Here is a 23,936-nt window from a genome sequence, read left to right on the forward strand (position 1 = left end):
ATTTGGATACTTATTGGACAGAAATATTTGTCAATAAGAAAATCTTATAATATTTAATGTTTCAGTTAAACCAACTGAGCCTTTGTATTTTCCTTATTCCTAGAAGGCAGTGTTTTTGTTTTAGATAAACGCATAACCCTGTTAAACCAAGATTTCCTATATAATCCTTTATTAGAAGAAACATTCATTAGTAAAACCTCAGACGTGTATGATCAGGTGAACTCAAAAACTTGAGCTAATTGTTCTAATCAAATTCCTGAAATTTGAAATTAACTTCAGAAGGAGTTGATATTTCAAAAATTATCTTCTAAATAAATTATTTTGAGAAGAAAAAACAAAACCCAAATAACTTATTTTTGACTAACCTGACAATTATAAACAGTACCTGTTATTTCTGTTTATAAAGGAGGACTTTTTTGCATTGATCTCTACCAGATCCAATATTGCCCCAGCGTATTCAGTACCATATTAGTACTTTGAACAATAAGAGTAAAATACCAGCTTCAATGTCAGATTACAAAGGACAGAAACCTTTTAATTACTTTCTGAAGTTGAATTATCACAATTCAAACCAGTTTCAGGTCACCTACCAGTATTCTTATGTTGTGAATATCAATCACATATTCTATTTCATACAATTCTTTTAATTCCGATGTTAAGTAGGTGATTATAAAAAATACCAAGAATTATGTATTTTTGTTGGGACTAATCTGGATTTCAAATTCAGGTAGTACCATCTCACTGATTTTACTGAATCAGATGAAATTCATATTACTAATTCCTGGATTCAACCAGTTCTTTTTGTTTTGTTTTTTAAATAAAAACCTCTAATTACTCAAAATGCACTGTTAGCGAATTTAACAAATAGCTTTTTCAGCCAAAATTTTAAACAAAATTCTTATTTACACCGAAGAAGAAATATCACCTAAAGCATTGTTCCAAAGATATTTACCATCTAGGATTTAAAAAACAAATAAAACTGTTGATATATTGAAACCTTGATTTTTTATCCTCGGTAATTTCCCATCAGTATTTTAATCCTCCTAACTGATTTTTTTTTCCTGATGTTCAAAGTTGTGTCCATTTAGATACCCATCCTATCTTCTTAAAAATAGTATCTCCATTTATTTTCAGCTATACTGTTTTTCTCCATATTCTACTGTAGACACCATTGCAATATATTAAATCAATAGTAACCTGGCCCTATTTGGAAGCAACCAATATTTTGAGTTACACAGTCACCTCCAAATATCCTGATTTTGAAAATACTGTGCCAAATTTGAAAATCACACGCACAAGGAGTAGTACCTTACTCCAGTGAGATTACTTGCAGAGTAATGCCCCAAACCAAAAAAGCACTTAAGCATATGAGTAATCCCATTGTTGTCAACAGGAGTATCTGTGTGCTTAAAGTCTAACATGCATGTAAATGCTTTGCTGGAGCAAGGGCATAAGGGGGCCAGAGTTTCAAAGTTGTCTAGGTACTTAGGTGCTTTTTAAAAACCCACTAGGCACTTACCTTTGAAAATCTGACCCCAAGCTACTCAACATAAAAAAGGATTACAAGATCAGAACATGAGAAGGAATATCATTAAAGGGGCTGGGGAGGGGGAGAGAGAGACCTAGCAAGCAAGACTTTATGAACAGGAATATCATTTGCCTCTGTCAACTATTCTATCTAAAGAGCTTTTCAACAATTACTTGCAATATTTCAATGATGAACTAGTGCAAGATTTGCATATTAGCAAGGTTTTAATATATGGTATAATCATGACAAATTGCTTTTACTTTAAAGATGCTTTAATAACTGGATTATGCCACCACAGTCAAAAAAAATCTCTAGACCCCTTCTGATCATTCTATGAAAGATCTTCATATATTATCAGTTACTTAGATAATTTTTGCCACTAAATTTGTTTGTTTTCATTTCATGAAGCGCTTGTAAAATCTTTAGTCCATAGTTTATATATTTAACTTTTGTAGCCCTTAAATTTGATTATGAGCAGGGAAAAGCACAATGATACAGAGTATATCAGGTATTAAGCTGCCTTTGGTAATAAAAGACAGTTCTTGCTAATAATCTTTCTTGCTAAAACAACAACAGTAATCTGCATATAGTTAATTTTTATCCTTATAATGATATTAGTAAAAACCCTTCATTAAAGGTTGAATTTATGTTTCAAAAAAGCAAAATTACCCAGTGAATTTTTCTTGTAGGAATAGATATTTTAAAGCCAAAACTTCTGTATAATACTTTAATAACTAAAACACATATTCCTTAGTAAACCCAAAAATGTAGACATAAATCCAGTGTTCAGTAACTGAGTAGTTTGAGCTATTCAGAAATCAACAATCTAGTTCCATGAATTATTGAAAAATATCAGTATAGCTAAAACTGCTTTCTTTCTTACATTATTTTCTTGAATTACTTTGAGAGGAAAACCTTATGTTAGAGTAACCCAATGATTAGAAATAATTATTCCTATTTCCTAAGAGTACTATTTTGTATTAATGCCTATTAAACCCAACATTTCCATAATATTTGTGCCTGGTAGTACATTGAATAATTTCAGTAAGGCTTTGTCTTCACTGCTAAAAAAACAAACAAACAAAAGTGTGTTTTTTCCCCTCAAGATAACTAAGATGTGTGAGCTATCCCTAAGTGAAAACAAGGCACTTGCGTTTTATTACATGGTGAACTAGGCAAGGTCAATCCCAGATGTGGGGATAGGGCTGACCTTGCCCAGTTGACCTCAATGGTGAAACTGAAGTGCCTTGTGTATATTGTGTTGTTAATCTCAGGATAGTTTAAATGTGTAAGGTACTCTAAAGTAAAACACAGGAGTGTGTGAGAGAGAGAGAGAGAGAGAGAGAGTGTGTTGGGGGAGCGTGTGTGTGTGAGAGAAAGTGTTGGAGGAGTGTGTGTGTGTGTGTGTGTGTGTGAGTGAGAGTGTGTTGGGGAGTGAGTAAGTGAGAGCGTTGGGGGAGTATGAGTGCGAGCAAAAGCGTTGGGGGAGTGTGTGAGAGAGAAAGTGAGAACGAGTGTCGGGGAGAGTGTGTGTGAGAGAGAGAGAGAAAGTAAGAACGAGTATCTGGGAGTGTGTGTGTTAGTGTTGGGAGAGTGTGTATGAGTGTGAGCAAAAGCACTGGGGGGAGTGTGTGTGTGTGTGTGTGTGTGTGTGTGTGTGTGAGAGAGAGAGAGAGAAAGCGAGAACGAGTGTTGGGGGAGTGTGTGTGTGTGTGAGAGTAATAGTGTCTTGGGGAGTGCGTATGAGTGTGAGCAAAACCATTGGGGAAGTGTGTGAGAGAAAGTAAGAGCATGTGTTGGGGAGTGTGTGAGCGAGCGAAAGCATTGTGGGGAGTGTGTGTGCATGCGCTCGTTGGGGGAATTTCAAACAAAGAAATGCTTATGTGCACTATAATGATACAATATATAATTGCTGACGCTAGAGGCCTTTGCATAAATGTCTTCTAGGTGTTTACATAATTAATCAAAGGATTTTAACACCTGCAGTATCCAGACAGTACCAACTGTCCTTTTAACTTTTATAATCCTTAGCCACTGGGATGCGTCACCCTAAACCAAAGAAATTAAGGCTCATTTTGGTAATACCAATTTGACCCAAACCCCTTCACACATTACTTGAAAAAAGGCCATTTTAGCACTTTCCTCAAAGGCAAGAAGTTTTTCAGGTGCTTCTAATACTATATTTAAATGTTGCAGCCTCTAACACTTACATTTGACCATTCAAACACTCAGTGACTTCAAATCTGAAGTAAAAAGGCTGATCTTGTTCTTTTAAACAAGCTTTTTCTTAGTACGTTAACAGATTAACCACTCAACCTCCATTGTTTATTAATGAAAAGCCTTCTGTTAAAAAAGTTGAATTCATTTTTCAACTGAATCAGAATCTTCCTTGAGTTTTCCTGTACTCCATTTTTTTGGGATAAATTAAGCCCTTGTTAAATCAAGACTTTTGCATAATCCTTTAGTAACCAAAAGAGACATAATTCCTTAGTAACACTATGAAAGTTAAATCACTTGAGCTATGTTTTAATCAGACATTTGTTCTCTTTTCAGTAATTTATTCTGAGAAGAAATCCCATATTGTTTTAATATCCTGATGATCAGAAATATCAGTTATTGCCACTTCATAGGAAGGCTTGTTTTGTATTAATACCTATCAAATCAAATACTCCACCACATTCAATAGTACTTAGAACAATGTGAGCAAAGCACCAAATCTAACATCAGATCACAGAGTAGAACCCTCTGAAGTATTTTCTGAAGTGCCTCAATATGAATCTAGTATATTACAAACATGTCTTAATATTTATGGGGTTCTAGTTTCAAATGATCTCATCCATTTCATATAAAATGTCTAGATTCCTGTACTTAGTAGGATTCAAAGTATCAATAATTATATCATTGCTGTTAACTGAGCGACAAGATACCTTATTATTCCATGTCTCATTAAGTTTGCACCATCTCTATTTTCTGCTTAATTAAGAAAAAATAAATTAAACTAATTTATGGACTCAGACAGATAAGATCCTTACAGACTTTTCTTGCAAACACCATCATGCAAACAAAGTGAGTTTTAAAAAAAACTGATTTACACTCTGAAGTGGGATTATCACCTGAACTGTGAACCCAAAAATATTTATCAGATATTTTAATCAACATTTCATGATATCTTAGAACCTTTTTTAAAACCTTAACGCATTTCAGACATTTGAGTTTTCTATTCAAATTGGCATTTCTGATATTCAAAGCTTTGTCCCCTTGTGTTTATTTATTTATATATATTATATATATATATATAAAAATAATTTAAGAGTTTGCTGACATCCATTTTTATTATTAACTACAACTGAGATACCTTTTCTCATTATCCACTGGACAATTTGCTCCTCTTTCCACTTTAGGCACCATTCACTTACTTATATCAATATTCCTTCACTCCAACTGACCCAACACTGTTTTGAAGTGATCACTGTCTAAACCGCTGGCAAATAATTTGATTTTACTAATACAGTGTCAAAATCTGCATGTCTCACACATGCTGAGTAGCCATATTCACTCCACTAAGACCATTTGCTTGAGATAGCGCTAGTCAGCATTGCAGAATCTGGCCCATAAGAAACAAAGCCAAGAGGTAAAAATCCTGGCCCATTGAAATCTAATGGCAAAACACTCCGTTGGGCTTGGATTTCACCCAGTACTGAGTCCTGTGGGACACCAAAGGAAAAGGTCACAGACTGAGAATAAACCATGAATGCAAACAGACTGCTTTGAAAAAGGAAGGATGATCTTAAGATGTGGGAGACCTGAATTAAAATCCCTGCTCTGCCACAGACTTCCTGTGTAACTTTGGACCTCACTGTCTCAGTTCCCCATCTGTAAAATGGGGATAACACACTTCCTCCCCTATCGAAGGATATTTAGAAGGTAAATAAATTAAAGATTATGAGGTGCTTGTACCCCATGGTAAACAGGGAATATATAAACACCAGAGATACACACAACAGTTTTTATTCCACTCACATGTATCTCCATTCTTGTTAGGGGACTGAATCAAAGTCCACTGAAGTCTTTCCATCAAGTGGAGTTAGATCTGGGCACAAGCAAGCTAACATACAACAGCAGCATCCACCTATGGCATGTTTAATGGTTCTAGAGAAGCCAGGAAACTTTTTTATTAACAATAGAAAAGGCTCAGTAAAAACTAATTTCTAAATAGTCCCTCATATGATTATCTAGTAGGTGCTCAGTATTATTTGCAAAGAGCACTTGCCAACCATTGAATGAGTATAAGGCACTGCTAAGCAACCAGAACGTCTTTAATTTTTTTGTTAGTGACTTTTAAGTCCATACATTTTCTTTGTGAACTGAGATACCTTCTGCTTTGTATTTTTAATGTGTGTGATTGAGTCTAGAGCTCTTTCCATGTACTACACTTTAAAGTGTTTTCAACAAAGAGCTCAAGTTTTAAAATATATCTAGTACTATCTGGGACCAGCTGATTATTAAGAACTGAGCAACTGCAATGTGCCACCTCAATCCAGAGGCCAAGTTTGAAAATGCCGTACATATCTGACACTACCACCTTCACATGGGATTTTATAACATAGTGGAGTAGATTCTCAGCTGGTATTCAATTGTCATAGCGCTGCTGAAATCAATGGGATTATGATAATTTGCATCAGCTCAAAATCTGATCCACTCTATCTATTGTAATACTGATCGGTTTAGGTAACTTTTCTCAACATCACAACTATTATTTTCCTTTCCAAGACCAAAATTTGTCAATATCCGTGTAAAAAATATTTAGACTAATTTATGTTTTGCAGCCTTTAAAAATCGATCAGAAAAAAATAATCCAAATAATATACTAATTTACAGAATATCGGTCTTAAAACTGACTTTTGTTATAACACAAAGCTTGTACCAAATAACTTTCTTGTTAAAACATTAATAGATTCACCACTGACTGCATCATGATTTTTTGTTTAAACAGAAAAAGCTTTCAAATACCATTTACAATGTGTTCAGATTAACAATTATCTCAACCACTTCATATTTTACCCTCATTTCCATAGTGGATAAATGATTACAAAGTGCTAGAAATACCTATATTGACAAAATATCGTACCATAACATATTCAAATATTAAAATCTCCATTTCCTGTTATCAGGCCTTGCTTAAATCAGTACATGCATTAAACTAAACACTGAAAATGACTAATTTCAAAGGCAACTAGGCTGCAGTTGTAACAATTATATGTTTAGTTAAGTAATCTCCAAACTGTTGTTTAGAAACTCAACATTTTACCAAAAATGTGTTACGCCTCAGACCCCTTTTATACTTAGCAATTCACCATCAGTGTTTTTAAAATTCTCATTCATTATAACATTTCCGCCCCCTTGACATTCTAAACTGTGTCCTTTTGAGGTCTGGATTTTTAAAATAATTTGCCAAAATGCCTAAAGTTCTAGCAGTGCGACTTAGTAGCTAAAGCACTGGACTGGGACTCAGGAATGCTGGGTTCTATTCCTGGATTGGCCACTGGCCTGCTTAGTGATCCTGGGTAAGACAGGACCCCTCTCTGTGCCTCAGTTTCCCCATCTGTAAAATGGGGATAATGATGACCTTTTCAGGTAGGTATAATTTTAAATTACTGCATCCATTTAATAGAATTGACATTTCTCTGTACTATCAGAGTAGTTTTTTTTCCATACTCCCCTTAACATTTACACTGAGTGGTGAGATTTTTGAACCAGTCTAAGAAATTTAGGTGCCCAGTGATTTCAGACCTAATTCCCTTAGGAAAATTAACCAGAACAACAATTCTACAATGGTTCTTCTGGAATAAATCCCCATGAAGAGCAGTAGGGCTGAGGGGAAATGGTTTGCCTGTCCTGTAAAAAAATTTAATATTTTGTGCCCCAAATCAGGACAATGTTCACATTTTTTTGAACAAAAAATCTGAATATGTTTTGGTGTTGATCAAAAACATTTTGTTTTAGTAATTTCAAAGCATTTAGTTTCGATTTAAACTTTTTGTATTGTTCTTTTTTAGTGAAGATTTATCACAATTTTAAAATGAAGTAATTTTGACTAACTCAAAACTCTCTTGTTTAACAATCACTTTCTTTACCAATTTTTTTCCAGGTGGGTGTTTTGTTGAACCTGATGCTTTTTCACAAACAGTTTCAATTTGTCAAATATACACTGTCCAACAAAAAAATGTTGTTGGAAAATTTATGACCAACTCTCAATGAGAGTAACTTTTTCTGGATTAAGCTATTCCAGAATAGTTATTGCACTTGAATTCACACCTTATTCCAGAATAACCTCCTATCTTAATAAAATCTTAGCTTCCTTTGAAAAGCCTACTCTAGTAGGATGTACTCTCTGATGTGACTAGTCTCATTTACTCTAATGGAATTACTTAGTAGAACAAGTACCGACCATCATGAGTAAGGGTTGCAGAGACTCAGGGCCAGCTCCAGGGTTTTTGCCGCCCCAAGCAGCACTCCCCAACCCCCCAAAAAAAGACACGATCGCGATCTGCAGCACTTCGGCAGCAATTCGGCAGGAGGTCCTTCACTCCAAGCGGGCATGAGGGACCCTCCCCCGAATTGCCGCCGAATAGCTGGACGTGCCGCCCCCCTCCGGAGTGGCCGCCCCAAGCACCTGCTTGCTAAGCTGGTGCCTGGAGCCGGCCTTGCAGAGACTACTCCGTAGGTAGTAATATTATTGTAGAAAAGGTAAACAATCCAATCAAATCCTTATTTCAATTGATCATCTTATTTTGAATAGTCATGGGCCATAATCCTGAATGCAAAGACTTTTGCCTAACACACAGATTTTGCCATTTCATCAGCACCAAATTGTTTTGTTTGATCTTAAAGATTTCTTATAAATTGGGACGTGCCTCCTCATTTAGCCAAAAGCGACGGCCAGTTTTGTTAACTTTATACAGATTTGATTGAAAGGCTTTCATTAAGTCATTTTACTTCTTTCCTCCAAGCATAGTTTTTCCAGCAGTGCCTTTCTCTTAAAATAATCTTACTTTATCTATTTAAATTGCACTGTCCTTAAACCTTGATTCAAGCAGTGGAAAACCAGAGTGAATAAATAAAGCCAAAAACTGAAGAACACACTTGTTATAAGTAACCTCTCTTGTGAAGACAGAAAATGAGTGGTTCACCAATTAATAACTAAGACATTTTGAACCTAAGTGAATCCTAGGAGGGAGTATGGTATAGTGGATAGAGTACCGATTGGGGATGCAGAATACTTGTACTCTATTCCCCTCTAGGCCACTGACCTACTGGGTGACTCTGAACAAGTCACATGCCTCTCCATGCCTCAGTTTCCCCATATGTAAGATAGAGATGGTGGTACTGACCTCCTTTGTAAAGTGCTTTGAAATCTATAGATGAAATGTGCTAAGTAAGAACTAGGGATTATTTCTGTTGACCTAATCATGATATTTTAGCAATAAACAAATTTCGGTAGGAAAAAAATAAAAAGGTTTTAATTCCTGTTTCAATTAAACAAAAAATAAATAATGCTGCATTTGTTTCCCCTCACTCTTAAAGACAGCCAAGTTTCCTTTTAGATGGATATTTTTAAAACACTGTTTTGGAGAGGAAATATTGTAGCATAACCCAACGATTCAAATACTAGCAGTTATTCTCACTCCATAAGACCACCTTTCTATATTGAAATCTCAAACACAATATTGTACTAGCAGTTTCAGTGTCTGTTGACCCTTTGAACATTGAGTAACACACCGTCTGATAAAAGGTCAAAACCTTTGAGTTATTTTCAATATATTTTTCAGTACGGATATATTAAAATCACTTTGCAATATTAATGTGCTTCTAGGGTCAGTTACCCCATCCATTTCATATACCACCTTCAATTTCTGTATTGAGTAGAGGATTATAAAACACCAAACTGCCTGGCCTGTGCTAGAGACATGGTGGGTGAAGCAAAACCTTTTACTGTGTTAGGAATTTAGTTAGGACCCAGGAAGAACACACGCACACTCCTTTTTTCCTAGTATGGATGGACTCACTAACTGTCAATGAGAAAGAGTTAGACACTGGGCGGGGTGAGATTACAGTTAAGCACCAAATGATGCAGTACATGTCTAATGGCCCGCAATTCTGATTCTTGAAAATCCCATCCATCATAGTCTACACTAGAGCCATAAAAAACCCCACCACTTTTCTGAACAGAGAACGTCTGATTTTTATCTACCCTACACAAGAGGATGTAAAAGGCCTTTTGCAAAAAATACACCTTAGAAATTGCATTAGTGAATCAGCACAAAAAAGAGTTCTATATTGCAATCATCAGTTAAGTCATTTGCTTTAATTTAAGATTGATGGACGCTGCCATCCCTGTCAAGATAGAGAACACCTCAATACACAGGACTCAAATGAGTGACTTTAGTGCTGGTTCAAATATTTTAGTTTGGAACTGATTAAATTAAAATTACACACACCCTTCCCACATCATTTAACTAACTCTACTAAATGCATTAGCAGTTAGGATACTTCGTCACTTTTCTTCGACAATTTTTGAGAAGTGTTCGGCAAACCAGCCTTTAGACCATAAATATATAAATTAATTGTTGCATTCTTTCATGTTTTAGTTAACCAGAGATCAGAAGGACTTGATTGTTTATCTAGTCAAAGAATGACCTTAGTTATAAGAAACCCAGACTTGATATAAAATTTTTTTGTTGAGACAGTAATACACCAGCCTGTGTTAACTAATTTTGATCCCTGTTATTGGCTAGCAATATTGTATAAATAAAGTAGCTTGACTAAAAAGTAAATCATGTTTTGAATTTAATCAAACTAAACCATGTATTTTCCTTATTCCTGCAACTCACGTTTTTACATAAAATCTGTATAATATTTCTGTAGTTACTAAAGTATATTCCACAAAATTCAGATTACAACCACGACTAAAACTCAGCTGTTTGCTCCAAAGAAAAACGCTTACATTTGAGGACTAATTCAAAGGACCTATTGAAAGTTGGCATTTGTACAATTAAGAATTTACTTTTAATGTGTACAGTTCTCAGGGGAAAAAAAACTTTTTAGAACTTATTTAGAAACACCATCAATTATCTGCACTTTTAAAAAGGACCCTTTCTATATTAATATCCATTCAATCCAACATTGCAGCAGCAGATTGTGTTTTTATTAGTACTCTGAAAATTTTGCATAAAAGACAAACGTCAACATCTGATCAAATTGAATTTTAATTATTTTTTACTGTAGTGTCCCAATTCAAACCCAGCATATGAAAGTCAACCACCAATGTCTTAAGTGTCTATTCCCCATCCATTTTAACACACCGTACTATTTTAATTGTTTTAATCAAATACAAGATTAGAAAGCACCAATCATTTACATCTTCTCTTTTAGCAGAGCAGATATCCTATAAACTTGACTTCAAGTTCAACTCGTACCATCTCAATATTGTTCTGAATAAAGAAAAACTCAAACTGCTAACTTCTGGATTCAGACTTTTTTTGTTATAAGGACTTCCTTGTGTAAGAAATTTATGTAAGCGTCTACATGACTTAGGAGCCTGAATTCCATTTTCAAAAGAGAAATTAGCACTTAGCAACCTCATTGACGTTCAATGAGGTTTAGGCTCTTAAGGCACATCTCCTCAAAAGGTATTTAGGCTCCCCAAAGGGAGTTCAGCTCCTAAATGCCTTTGAGAAGCTGGTCTCTAAGAGACTAACACTTTTGGAGATGGGACTTGGGGTTGCAAGGCCTAAGCAATTCAGACAGCTCTGCAGAGCAACACCTAAGACCTTTAAAAATCTTGGCCCTATGTGACTAAGTCACTTTTTAAAATGTGACTTTGTGCTTTTGAAAGAAAATGTTATCCACACAAAACCTTCACTGTTCATTGTTTTAAAAATGGTCTTCAAATAGTAATGACCACATTTTAGAAATAATTTAAAAGTACTTCCCTTCCACATAATTTATCAACCAAACTTTCATTCCAAAAGGTATGTCCCATCTATTTTAATTGCATAAACTTGCAACGTCCTTTGTACTCTTCATTATCCAGTTAGGTCAAATCACAGTTTCTCATATTCACCATTTTGTCCCTTTTGGATTATAATAAATGTATTGCTATGAAGAATTTGCAAAGATATACATCAACTTTTCTTAATTAGAACAGACTTATTTCCCCCAGTCTTCATCTGAACTTTATTCTCCTGATAAATACTTCCTTTATATACACCATTAATAGAGTTAAACCAATCAACCCTTATTTAAGATGACCAGACCCTGTTGGAAATAACCACTGGACAACTTAGCAAAGAATTGCTAATAACTTTTTCAGTGTAGACCAGGTCTAAGTCAAGTTACATTGGCACAGCTACGTCGCTCAGTAGCGTGAAAAATCCACATGCTGAGACATAGTTAAAATCAACTTAACCCCCGTTATAGACAGCACTAGGTGGATGGAAGAATTCTTCTGTTGATCAGGCTACGACCTCTAGGATAGGTGGATTATCTACAGCAAGTAGTGTCTACACTGAAGCGCTACAGTAGCATTTTAAGTGTAGACAGCCTTAAATGAGATTTTCAAAAGGCACAAATGGCAGCTTGTGCCAGTCTCCCATTGAAAGCTATTGTGGCCTAATTGCTGTTTGTGCATTTGAAAAAAAAACAACTTCCCTTTACCTGAGACTGGGCATGAATCTGCAAATTTTACTGATACCAAATAGCACTTTACTCATCACAGCTGGTCCATAAACATGAGTAACTACTGCTGCGTCCAGAACACAAGAAGAAATGCTATTAGAGTAAAAATGTATAAACAGACCAAGTGATAAGCCTTTATTCAGAGAGATTTTTGCCTTACTCCTCCAGTTAAATATGCAACTTTTCTACAGGCATTTGTGTTATTTAAGAAGTTTCATTAGTATGAATCAGCACAAAACGTTAATATATAATCAGAACTAACTGCATTAATGTTCAAGTTTCATTTAGCAACTGAAATGTACTATTAAGTTTTAAAAACAATGAAGACCCATCAAGATTATTTTTAAGCACTTTCACATGTTGCTATTTGATCATTTTTGAGGCAGAATTTTTCAGAATGATGTGTCTTGTAGGAACAATGTATATACCATAGTTACGTAAGATTAGATGTGAACAGTCCTTGTTAAAACAGTAACAGATCAGCCACGCAACCTCTATATACCGGTAATCAATTTGGATCCTTAGTGACTGAACAGAGATCTTTATAAAACAAGCTTCCAATAATTTTAAAATTAGTTTTCAATTGAATCAAAATAGCTCTTGTATTTGCCTTGTTCCTTCAATGAATATTTGTTGTAAATTAATTCGGTCCCTACTGAATCAGGACTTATATATAGCACTTCATTAATGAAAGCCCTCGGTTAAAATGTTCAAGACTTAGGAGCCCACGTCCCATTTTCAGAAGTCACTCAGGCGTTTAAGTCCCATTTACTTGGAATGACAGTTAATTCCCTGAGTCATTTTTGAAAATGGGACTTGGGCCTCAATTGATAATGTTACCCCATATCCTGTGATCACTAACACATGTGAGCACTGTCATAGGGCGAAAAACCTGAATCTATTGAAATCAATAGGAGTTTTACTACTGAGTCAGTGTGATTACTTACATGTATATGTACATGTTGCAGTGTTTGCAGGATCAGAGCTGAAAGGAACAGATTCCTTAATAAACCTAAGAATATAAACATCAAAGCTTGTTAACTTGTGCTATTTGCTCTAAGCAGAAATCCCTGACATCTGAGATCCAGTTCAGAGTCATTGAAAACTGGTAATTTGAAGGTCGCTGTTCTGAAGTTAAGAAATCTTTTGATTGTTAGAAACACCACCAACTATTTCCACTTTATAAGAGGACTTGTGTATGTGAATATCTATTACATGCAAGATTCCACTTTCAGATAGAGTACAAACCTATCTACACCAAACATCACCGGCCACCGACAGTACCAGGAGGCGTGAGCCGGAGCGACATTGTGAATGGGACCAAGAGACTTTGTCCGTTGGACCATATGAACTGGAACCATAAACTCACTGAATGTTAAATCTCACCAAATGAAGGTCAATCCATCCTCATTATCGTATCCACTCATTATACTCCACACCTGAACATAGCCATCATATGAACAACAGACTCTCATATCTCAATGTCTGTACTTTCACCCGTTAATCTTTTACCCCCAATCGAGGATATTGTAGATTATGTATTCCTTATGCCATCCGATTTTAAACCGAACTTCGCACCCCTTGATAATCTGTACATTATTCCCTGATAACCAGAAACTTCTACGCTTAAACTCTGTACCGTTCACTTTTTAAAAATATCTTAATAAAATTTTTAAATCTATTCTTTAGCATTAGCATATTAAAGTTAATTATCCTATTTCATATAACCTTGAGTTACTGTATTGAACAGATTATAAAAAAATGATAACACACCTATAATATCGGTTCACAAAATATCAGGATATCCTATGATCTTCATTTCAAATTCAACTGGGAGCATCTCTATATTCTGCATAATTAGGCAGAACTCAAATCAGTGATTGTGATAATCACCCGTCCTATACCAAGTTCATTACTCAAAACCAAATTTTCATTGCTTATTTACCAGATTTCCAATATCAATAATGGCTTTTAGAAAAAAAAAAAACTGGTTGAATCAAAATTTCTTATTTATACTGCAAAGAAGAAATTTCACCCAAAACATCAACCCACCGACATTTAAAGACACCTGGGAAATCTTCATATTATCCCTGGCAGTTCCCCTTTTCCCACCATTATTTTAAGTCTCCCAGTAAATCTGCTTTTTTTGTTATACAATATTACAAATTTTGTCTATTTTGCTTTTTAATTTAAAAGAATTTGTCACAATACTTTATCAAATCTATACATTTCCAGATGTTTTCACCTGAATTTTTCCAGACCTACTTTAGACACCATTGTTTTTAATAAATCTATAAGGCATTATTTTATTTAAGATCACTCAGCAATATGCAAAATATAACCAAGTTTGACATGTAAAGACTTAGCCTCACAAATTCTGAGAGTTTAAGGCTGGAAGGGACCATTAGGCTATTGCAGTCCATTAAATTTCACCCAGTTACTCTTGTGTTGACCCCAATAAACTTGTATTAAGCTTTAAACCCTTCACGTGTTTACTACTTGATTAGACATTTTTATCACTTTCTTGAAACACAAATTTTTCCAGAAGAGTCTTGTGAACCCATATTTCTAGCTTTTAAAAGGGTTAATTTGACCTGTGAGAGTGCTCAATGGGCCAGATTTAGCATTAATTTTCAAGTACAAATCCCCATATACCTCAATGGAGATTTCTGCTTAAAAATGATTGTATAGCATGAAGAAATCATCACATCAGCTCACATTATATATAATCAAGTTGACTTCAGTTACAAAAGAGTAGAACTATTATAGAAAACCTTTCCTGATGTCAAGACAGTAACAAATAAGCTATCTTTAACTTTGATGTTATTTCTTCCTTATTCTTATTGGCTGGACAGATATTTATGAACATTTTCATTTTTTAAAAGTACTTCAAATTGAACCTTTGATTTTCCTTATTCCTGTAAGTAATTAATTTTCTTTTTAGGTGAATGATGAATGCCATCTCTTCAGCATAATCATTTTGGGTCAGATTCGGATTATCGGAACACAGACTGAATAGTACTTTAAGCCATAGTTAGGACCAATTAAAGTCAATGGGGCTACTTATTGAGTAAAAGGCTTCTAAAGGGGACAGTGGCGATCAGAATCTATCCCTTACTATAGTAGTTAGGAGCACAAGTCAATGGGACTTGCGCTTTTAAACAACTTATTAAATATTAAGAAAAATCAAACAGTTTGTTTACATCACAAAGAAAAATTTTACCCAGTATTCAGGCTTCTATCCTTTTAGGAAGCTTATGTTTTAACACACATTAAACCAAACTACCCGTCAGTTACTGCTAAACAGAATCAATGTTTTCCATTTTCACATTAACTCTTTTTCTCGGCACCATCAATACATTTTAATTAATCATTAAAAACCAGTTCCATTGACGAAAATTCACCACTGTATAAGTTGCACAAGTTCATAAATATTTTGTAGTATCAGTTTATTGGTAATATGAGATTATAGACTCAAACCTTGAGGAAAACCTTTAAGTGTACTTTAACATATGGACTCCACAGTGGATACAGACACTGTATTGTATTGGCACCAAGACTCATTCATGAAATTGACATGTTTGGAAGAAAGTGACCCATGGAGCCTGACAGAAGATGCAAGCTAGTCCTGTGTATGATTAGACAGTTTTCTTGGTTTTGTTTTGCAAGATGTAACATTCTTCCCTCTTTACCATCAGCACCTTAACTCATGTTAAGCTTCCCCATCTGCACTAAGCATCAAAATAGTCTAGAGGCATTTGGGAAGCCATTTCCACTACTTTGCTTTTTGTTATTACATCCACTCATTTGAATGTTCTGTAGAACCATTTCATACCCAAGCAGAATCGATCTATTGCTTCATCGAGATGAATGTTTAAACGACGAGTAAAGTATATCGCAAGCATAAAACAAAACACGAAAGACTTTGTACTTCTTGGCCTAAGTCTGCATGGTTCATAGAAAAGGGAGCACCATTTCTTTTAACGTCAGCTCTAGATATTGCCGGTTTTTAAAAAGCAGCCAGAATAGTTTTGTAAGTCTTCACTACAGGGTTAGGTAGGAGTAACACAGAACTACCGATTCATTTTTGTTAAATGCACCGGTATTAACATAGCTCAATCAGACACCGTTTGATGATAGATTTGAAGTAGTTTAACCCACTAAGTTGTTAAGCAAGGTACCCATTTTTGGTGTTCCAAAACACCAGAGACATTTCTTTTTATAGGTATGTTTTTGAGACAGTCAGTTCTACCACCTGTTTTCTTTCCCCTTCTTTAACCCTGGGAACACACATCTTTGGTGTGACAAAAAGATTTGAACCACGTTTAGATGCAGTATCACTACTTGGTAATGTGGAAGACACAGAAAAAGAAGCACTTGGATACTTTGATACAGTCATCGGAACACAAATATAGTCAACTTGAGAATATTAACCTTTTAGCCTTTATCTGGTACTACAGGACACATCTCCTAGTTGTGAGTTTAATCAACTTATTAGGTCAGGATAAAACTCTGGAGTCATGCAGCTTGGCCACCCATTAGAGAAACTGCCTACAGTTTTCAGTGACTAGTTTAGAGTTTTTCAAAAACACCCTTTGTTGCAAAGTACATCAAAACTGAGATTGAATATATATTGATTTCCATACCTTTAGGATGACTAAATTTTAAGTAACCATTTGAAGATATCTGTATATCAAATCACACTCCTCAAATTTTAGCAACCAAAGTTAATATGTGAAAATACTGAACCGCATAGTATTAAATACACCACAGTTTCATTAATGTGGAAACAAATATACTCAGATCAAGTTTAACAGGTTAAATAGATTCCGCCCAACTGTCATATTTTAGACAGCATTCTATCTGTCCAAATTTTGGCCATATTTCATAGTACTGATTCCACAATGACCCAATTATTTCAGGAAATAATCCCCCATTTTGACAATAAATTAGCTTAGTCGACCACCATTACAAAGTTTCAAATGTATTTTTTATTATTAAAAGTGAATTGGGTTATTTAAAAAAATAAATCTTTATTTGGAAGAAAATAGGACAGTTAAAAAGAAAGCTGACTGCTACAACATAAAAAGACAATACCTTCAAATATAAAGTTAATACACATATGGTGATTATTGCTGTAAAAAAAAGGTTAAGATACATTTATTCACATAAAACCACACTTGATGATATATTACACTTATTTAAAACAACAAACATCCTGATAATTACTTACTGTTGATCCTTTGTCCCACATTCATTGATCACAATATTGAACACTAGAGTTTCGTTTAGTTACGTTTGCATCAGGCCATTAATCCCATTAACTAAATGAACTAAAATAAATGGGTCACCCTCTGAGTAATAATTACATTGATTAAATATTAGTATGGATAAAACCAATCCAGGTTATCCTATCCAGCAAGAAAGATGACTTATGAAACTGTTCTAATGCATAGCAGGGCCAAAAGGAAATAATTTGTGACATCATCAACCTCAGATATGTAAATTGACTAGATCTTTAGCGCAAGCTAATTTCAGATAATCACTGAAGGTAAAATATCAACCTTGGCTATGTAGCCTAAGTGAACCAGTGATTTCTTTTTAAAAAAATGTTTTTAGCCTGAGGGACAGTGTTTAGTTAAAACTGTTTTTAAAATATTATTCCTCTGAATGCATATCCTTTGCAGGAGTGGGACATGATACAAACAAGTTAACTTTATCACCATTGATACAGAAGCTTCCATCCAGACAAGATTTTTTTTTAAGCAGTCATACGAACAGTGAACACTGCTTTAAAAGCCACGGTCAAATTTGCATTAACAGAAAAGTTAACAAGAGGACAGGTCATTTTAACATCACCTCCATTTATGGAACTCCTTTTCAACCCTTTGTTATACCATCATTTACCCAACAACCAAGAAATGATTAAATTTGTAGCCAATAAAAAGTGGTTTGTCATGGTTCTAGATAAGAAAAAAATGTTATAGATGGGATCTATGCATGCTCCCTCTGTCTAAGCCCAGACAGAAAAGCTGCTGTATTAAAAAAATCAGCTTGACATGCAACTGTTCAAATTTCAGTGATCAGAGAGTTGGTTAAAAAACCTCCTTTTTCTCATGTTAGCCAATTTACAGATTCATGGTGTAAGATATTTCAGATCACTGCTACCCTTGTGTACACAAGCACCATTGCTCATGGACCAATCCAAACCACCGGGAGGTACCATTTAATTAAATGCAGAATGACAACCACTTTTAGTTGTATTAAAACTTTCAAGTGATTTCAAGAGATAAATGACAGATATTCCCACTCCATGAACCTGATTCCTGTTAGTGCCAGTCTTAACATGGACAGATTAAGCTGTGAACACTCTTCATGACAATACATACACCCCCCCCATATAAGCCTTCTCTCCCATCACAAGGCTGAGTATATTAAAGGGACACTGTCAAGTATTTCAGGGGGCTTGCAATATATGTTTTGCTTTGATAAAAAGGGTTGCAAACCCTGAGTGGAAATGCTCCAGTTTTTGTATTTATGGAGTTCTGCAAAAACAGATGAGTGAAATATTTTGGCTTGATGATTTTCATTAAAAAAAATTTCAATAGACCCCAGCTGTGTTAGAAAGTGGAAACCTTTCCACGGCTGTAAGAGGAGAATCAAAGAGATGCTGACGAGTCTAGTTTCACTGTAAAGTAAAACAGCATAAACAGTGAGAAGTTATATTAAACTGTTGTAGTGGGTTCATCTTAAGTCTTAGGTGTATATATATATATACACACACATACACACATACGGTATTTGTAAATATACACACACTTTCTTAAATGTATGAAATATCTTGACAGTGTCCCTTTAAGTGAAATTAAGATAGGTGAAGCTGGTACTGAAGAATGCATAACTTTGAAATGTATGATAAACCCCCCAGAATGGAGTGAAGCTGCAGTGCAAAAACCATGTTTAACCGTGTTTGCAAACAGGGTTAGGATATTGTAAAGGCTTACGGCACACCCCTCCACTCCCCAAGAGAAATGATCCTCTGCATGGTATGGTACACTCTTAAAAAGTACCAACCAAATGATACCAACTTGTTAATAACTGTAGCTGTTTAGGGGGTTATAATTATGCTTGTTACCTTAGCCTGATCCCATTAACTGGCCTTCACCTGGATCATGTGACATCTATGAATTTTGCGCCTGCCGATAATACACGGTTCAAATCCTTTTCTATCAATACAATTTGAGAACTTTTCATTTGCAGTGGTCATGTATTCTAAACTCACAATAATACAAACCCAATCTTTAAGAAATCTAATGCATGGTGCATAGTTTAACCCAAACCCAATTAATACCACAGTCTGCAACTAACCACATTTCTTAGCAGCAACACACAATTAGACATTTGATGAACCATCAGCTAAACAGAGGTCAAAAGTTCCCAGTTATCTTTTGCTTAGCATTAGAAATTCAGCTCCTTCTGTTAAACATATATTCAAACCTTGTATATCACATACAAGGACTTTTTTGTTAAGTCTGTTAAAAATGGGTCCATCAATAGCTCTTCTATTTATCAAAATACCACTGGCAAGAAAGTTTATGATGTCAATGTTAATGGGCTGTTTTGTTTAAATACTCGTTTAACTTAAACATCTTCATTGGAAGGAAAAAGTCCATGGTGCAGAACTGAATCAATACATCTACACAAAGGAAAACCCCATTTTGTAGGGCAAATTGACATCAAAGAAAACCCCCCACAGGCACATTTCTGCTCAGCAGGCCCGCATGATCATTCCAGCCAACTGTGGATATTCAGAACAGCACTTCTAGGGATACACCGATCATCTGACTGGAGGGAGGGCACACGGCATTTAACTCTGGCTTCCTTTTTAAAAGGCTCTGGAAACTTTAAACTGCAGGCATCGATTTATGGCAGGTGATGCAAAGACCCCTCAAGGCAGAAGAACAAGCTCTCTTTTTCCTGCACTGCTTTTATGGCATCACACTGGCAAACGGCTTCCATTTCTTTACTGTCTCATCTGATCACCACGAAGCACACTAGGTATAATGGATCATGCGCCAAGAAGCCTTTTTACTTTACTTTATAGGGAAGCACATCTGGAAAAAAGGCTAAAAATAGCTGGTTTGATGAACCCGCCCCACCCCTCCGCCAAAGACGCCAAGCACATGTTGCTTAAGTTACTTTAAATCCTAGGCCAATCCCCACCCAGACCAAAGACTATGTTAGTCAAGAATGCTAGAATCAGCGATCAGGCTGTATTATGGATAAAGGGGATTTCCCTCTTCCCCAGCTCAGTGGTTTATGCCGCCATCCCCGCGCTGCTCTTAGCCCCTTTACACCTCTATGTTACCGGTAGCCGGAGAGAAATTATTTAAAAAAAAAAGTTATATTACCAACTCTGAGGCTCTTGAATTTTAATAGGGAGGGAAGGGGAGGGCGGGATGAAGTGACTTGAAGAGACTAATTCCAAGTTCAGAGCCAGACTCCAGAAGGAGAGATGTGGGGGATAGAGGGACAGAAATACTGCCACCTGGAAAAGAAAACTGCACAAGGATTTGCACACACCACCCCTCCCTCCAAGAGTCCCACAGGTTCAAGCAGCATCACTAGCACGATTCGCTTATTCTATTCTTTGTAGGTTCTTACACCACACTCATCATCGAGCTGCATTAAGCAATGTGACCAAATGTTTACGACACCTGCTGTTCAATTTGCCCTCATGTTGGAGCCTGTTTATCCCTTATTAGGAAGGGGCAACGCCCCATCTCCTGGTATAACCATCTTCTATTGATCAAAGGCGAATCAGGGGTGTTCCCCTAGCTGCCAGGCCCTCCCTAGACGTGGGTTAGGACTTTCATACCAATAGCCTAAAACAGAAATGAGGAGCCGCTCTGCTCAGCAATTCTTGTGGCATCTCTGGGCTATTCCTCCCACCAACCAGAGACCGAAACACTTACCCCACTGGCCTCTGCTCTCCATCCACCCCCTGCCCAAACCCAGGCTCCCTGCCTCTGCGGTCCAGCCACCCGCCACTCGCAGCCTGGATTGTGGGGGGTGTCCATACGCACGTTATACCCAGGGCAAGGGGGGGTCCCACGCAGCTGTCACCTATGGGAGAAAACGGTGTCTTCTTCCTTCTGCCTCTTCGCTCTTCCTTTCCTCTCCACCTCACTCCTCCCCTGCCCTTGCCTCACTTCATCCATCTTGCTTTCTTTCAACCTCCCTCTATTGCTCCCTTGCCCTCTTCTTTCACTTTTCCTCCACCTCCTTTTCTCACTCCTCTCTTCTGTGCTTCTCTCCCCTCCCCATGCTGGCTCTGCTCACTGTCTCTCTTGTGTCAATTGCAGCTGCCTCTAGCCTCTTTCTACCCCCAGCCCGCCCTCCTCTCTGGCTCTCACCCTCCTCTCTCAGCAGCCTGCCCCACAACACCCCGCCTCGCTCTCCTTATATAACCCCGGCTGTGGCCGCAGCACCTTCCAAAAGAGAACCAAATCGGGACAATTCCTCCGCCAGCCAGAGGGAACAAAAGTAGTCCCTCTCTCTTTTATCTCCCCATAAGCCTGTCCCCTCCAAAAACAGTACATTCCTCCCACTCTAGGGGAAGTGGGCGGTGAATCAAGGCAGGCGTGGGTAGAAGCTGCTTGTGGATAAATCAGATGTAATGTCCCTTTTGAACATAGATTGTGGAGAAGGTTCTGGAAAGTTCCCTCACACGGGGGTGCGGGGGGAGGATGGCGATGGGGGAGGGTAAATACTGTTCCAAATAAGCACTAAATATTATCCAGCCAAAGGAACAGGGGATGAAACACATTGGAGGGGGGTGGTGGTGTTGTGATGAGAAGCCAGGATGTCTCCTAGGGGCTCAGGTGCGGGGGAAGAATAGGAGAGAAAGACAAGGCTGTCCCTTTGGGGTCTATTTAGGTACTGGTATGGCAGCTCTCACAGTAGTATCCGGGCACTTCACACTCTAATGTATTTAGCCTCACAACCTTCCTGTGGTGCAGGGCAAGGCCCTCACTCCCTCTGTCTGGATGGGGGAAACTGAGGCACAGCATAGCTAACTCAGGGGTTCTCAACCTTTTTCTTTCTGAGCCCCCCCCCGCAACAGGCTATAAAAACTCCACTGCCCACCTGTGCCACAACAACTGGTTTTCTGCTTATAAAAGCCAGGGCCGGCATTAAGGGATAGCAAGCAGGGCAATTGCCTGGGGCCCCAGGCCACAGGGGCCCCCACGAAGCTAAGTTGCTCAGGCTTTGGCTTCAGCCCCCGGTAGCGGGGCTTAGCTCCATGCAGTGGGGCTTCAGCTTTCTGCCCTGGCCCCCAGTGAGTCCAACACTGGCTCTGCTTGGCAGGCCCCCTGAAACCTGTTTGAGGCCCCCAGACCCCCGGTTGAGAACCACTGGGCTAACTGACTCGCCTAGGCTCACAAGGAGTCTGTGGAGAAGCAGGGAACTGAACCTAAGTCCCCGGGGCCGGTCTCAACTGGCGTGGGGCCAGGCTGGCTGAGGCCGTGGTGAGCAAATGGAGCTTCATCCCCACATCTGTTGTCCCAGTTGCCCTAATTAGGGGATACAAAATAAATCCTATCATGGGAGAGATGGGGGGGGGATATTGTCCCAGCCCTACTTCCTGCAGGGGAGGTAAAGACAAATCCCTCCCAGGACTGGGGGCAGGGGAGATAATGGTGGGGGGTAATATTATCCCAGTCCCTGGCAGAATGGGAGGGGGTGTTGGTAAATATTGCCCAAGCCCCTGTCAGGAATGTGTGTGTGGGGGGGGTAATTTTGGTTTCGGGGCCAGGTACCATCCCAGGCTCTAGCAGGGCAAGGGGAGCACCCAGCAGCCAGCCCTGCACGGGGAGGGCGCAGTGCGTGTCTGGGTTTAACCTTTATTGGTTTGTGTTTACAGTGGGGAGGGAGGGGTGGGGATCAGGGCCGGGGCGGAGGGATATCTGCGCATGAAGTCGCATCACTGCAGAGGAGGAGGGAGCCGCCCATGCAGGACGTGACTGGGGGAGGGGAAGGGACCGACAGCTCAGTGCAATCACAGTCTCTGGTTAGGAGGGGGGGAGCTTTGGGCAACCAAAACCCCACCCTGAACACAATGCACAACAACAACCCCATTGCCTGACAGCACAGTCCCTGTACACAACGCACCACAACAACCCCCGCCTGACACCCCCCAGTACACAATGAACCACAACAACTCCCTTGCCAGACACAGCACAGCCCCTATACACAACCCACCACAACAACCCCCGCCTCATACACACACAGTACACAAAATGCACCACAGCCCCCATACACAATGCACCACAGCAACCCGACTGCCTCTGTACACAATGCACAACAACCCCCGCCTGACACAGCACAGCGCCTGTACACAGTGCACCACAACAACTTTGCTGCCTCACACACAGCGATGCCCGAACACAACACAATGACTCTGCTGCCTCACACAGAATGACACCCCATACACAACGCACTACAATGACTATGGCGCCTCACATGGTACAAACCACTCTGTACACAACACACCACAAGAGCCTGCTGCCTTATACACAGCACAAGCCTCTCTGTACACAACACAATGCAACAACCCCGCCATCTCTCACACAACCCCCATCACAACACAACACACCTCTGCCGCCTC

General features: G+C 38.0%; 1 protein-coding gene across 1 annotated transcript in view; it reads right to left on the reverse strand.

The window, feature by feature from the left end:
* LOC135972852 (serine/arginine repetitive matrix protein 2-like) overlaps nucleotides 1-23,936 on the reverse strand; it is a 303,518-nt gene that overhangs the window by 25,261 nt on the left and 254,321 nt on the right. The window lies entirely within an intron of this gene.

The sequence above is a fragment of the Chrysemys picta genome, chromosome 7 (assembly GCF_011386835.1).
Source record: "Chrysemys picta bellii isolate R12L10 chromosome 7, ASM1138683v2, whole genome shotgun sequence".
In the NCBI taxonomy this organism is placed as follows: domain Eukaryota; kingdom Metazoa; phylum Chordata; order Testudines; family Emydidae; genus Chrysemys; species Chrysemys picta.